This window comes from Tursiops truncatus, chromosome 13 (genome assembly GCF_011762595.2).
Source record: "Tursiops truncatus isolate mTurTru1 chromosome 13, mTurTru1.mat.Y, whole genome shotgun sequence".
NCBI classification, from domain to species: Eukaryota; Metazoa; Chordata; class Mammalia; order Artiodactyla; family Delphinidae; genus Tursiops; species Tursiops truncatus.
This window is the reverse complement of record NC_047046.1, coordinates 63,659,200-63,661,691: the sequence shown is the minus strand read 5'-3', so window position 1 is coordinate 63,661,691 and position 2,492 is coordinate 63,659,200.

Below are 2,492 nucleotides of genomic sequence, written 5' to 3'. Positions count from 1 at the left end.
ATCAGAGAAATATGGTAGAAAAGCTGTTTTATGTCCTCCGTGCCTGGACCTCACTCAAGATGCCTTGCAGTTTCTGCTGTTGCCCTCTTGGAACTCTTCCGCTGCCATGTGGCTGCAGAAAGGTGGCCTAGACAACACTGGTTCCAACCACCAGACACTTGAGTGAGGCCATCTTGTATCATGTAGCCACTGAGACACCAGCTGACAGCAGCTGCATGAGTGACCCCAGGTGAGACCAGCAAAGAAACTGCCCCAGCTAAGCCTAGACCAGATTGCAGACCTCTAGAATCAAGAGCAAATAAAATGTTGCTGTTTTAGGCTTCTGAGTTTTAGGGTGGCTTGTTCCACAGTGATAGGTAACTGCTGAGATTTGTAAATTTCTTTGTGAAGAACTTACACGTTTTTCTTGTGTCAAATTTAGTCTTATGTTCCTCCTAAATTTTATTGCTCTAATGAATGAGCTGTTTTTTTCACTACATTTTCTAATTGTCTATTACTGATTTATAGAAATGCATTAATTTTTATGTTGTTCTTGTGTGAAAGTTTCCTGAACTTCCTTATTCTAATAATAAGAACGTCTACGTGTCCTGTTAATAAAGTTCTCTACAGTATCTAGTGTGCCGAGATTTCAGTTTCTTTATCACGAATGACTGTTGAAGTATATTTAATGTTTATTGAATGGTTTTCTGGCATTGACATGATCATGTCAATTTTCTCCTGTAATTAATTAATATGGTATAATACATTAAAAGATTTTCTGATCTTTTAAACCATCCTTACATTCCTGAGTTAAATCTTACTTGATTATGATATATATATTTTTATACACTGATATATTCAATTTGTTAATTAATTAATTTAGGACAATTGTATCCAAGTTCATATGTGAATCTGATCTTTAGTTTTCATGACCTGTACTATCTTTGCTTTTGCAATACGGGTCATATTCACCTCATATGATGGGTTAGTTGGTTTTCTTTTTCTATGCTCTGAGTTTGTATTCAGAAGGAATTATCTATTCCTCCAAGTTTTGATAAAATATATGTAGAATTATCTGGGCTTATCATTGCCTCTTCTTCCTCTCCTTCTCCTTTTTAATTTGGAAATAATTTTAGACTAATGGAAAAAATTGTAAAATAAGACAGAGAGTTCTGATATATTTTTCACCCAAGCTGAACCAGACTTTTTTTTTTTTTTCATGGAACACTAGAGTCCCATGTCACTGCCTACAGGAGGAAGGGTCCAGCCAGTTCCTTTAAGGACCTTATTCTCTCCATCCTCAGTGTCTTTAGATCCTCCTGACCCCACTCAACTCTTGCGGAGACTTTCACTCCGGGCTTCCTATAAACAAGGTGCAGGTAACTGGTAAAAAGCCCAGCACATTCCTGAGTGTTCATGGAGCACCTTGTACGGTCCCGACATGGTGGGGCTCTGAGTGGATTGCAAAGAGGGTCAGACACAGTCTCCAACTTCGTGGAAACTGCCTTCTCATTGGGAGGCAGATCTGGGCTCAGATCATGATAATACAAGGTGGAGTTCAAACTGAGTTACCTGGGAGGAGATAATTAGTGTTAATTTGAGAAGGGGTGACAGTTAGAACAGCAAGTGTGGGACAGATGGATCTTGGAGCAGAGGGATGTTGGTGGGAGATGGGGAGCCATGGGGCAAGGGAGTAGGGGAAGGCTCAGGTCACGGCTTCACTGCAGGGCAGGCAGGTGGGCTCCCAGATGGAGAATGGGACACATCAGAGGACAGATGCCAGGGTGGGATGTACGTGCATGCGTGGTGTGTGTGTGTGTGTGTGTGTGTGTGTGTGTGTGTGTGCATGTGTGTGTGTGTATTTGGGGGCGGGGGGGAGGTATGGAGAATATGATGAAATGGAGGGAGTGACAACAGAGAAAACAAACTTTCCTCCTGCACAGTTTTGCCCAGGGCCAGCCCCAGGCCTTTGAGCCATCTAGCAGGACCCGCAATTTCACTCACATGAAATTGTCGACATTCCTTTCCCCTCCTCTGCTCCCTCACTGCCACCCATGGGTGTGTGCATGATGGCACAGTGCAACTGATACAATTAGTACATTCCCACTGACCCCACCCTGCACTGCCTTCCTGGTGGTCCTGTGATTTCAGGGATGATGTGTTTGGCAGGCTCCTAGTGGCCCACACACTGTTGAGAGATGTCAGGCCTGAGGGCTGGAAACCCACAAGGGGTGTTGGTACCTCCCTCTCCCTCCCCAACTCAAGTCATCCCAACAGGCATTTTACTGAGCACCGAGTGTCTGAGAGGTCCCAGCCAGGTGCTGGCAGGCGACACCGGAGAAGAGGGTTTGGATAGAAGGATGACCAAGGTCTGACCCCCATCCTCAGTGTTTTCCTGACCTTTCTTCTCCTCCAGGAGTCACGTGTGTTGTCTGTGTAGGGCGCTTTCCAGTTTGCAAAGCACTTCTCTTTTGAACGTCACAGTGCCTCCTTTAAGGAGTCAGGGAAGGTTT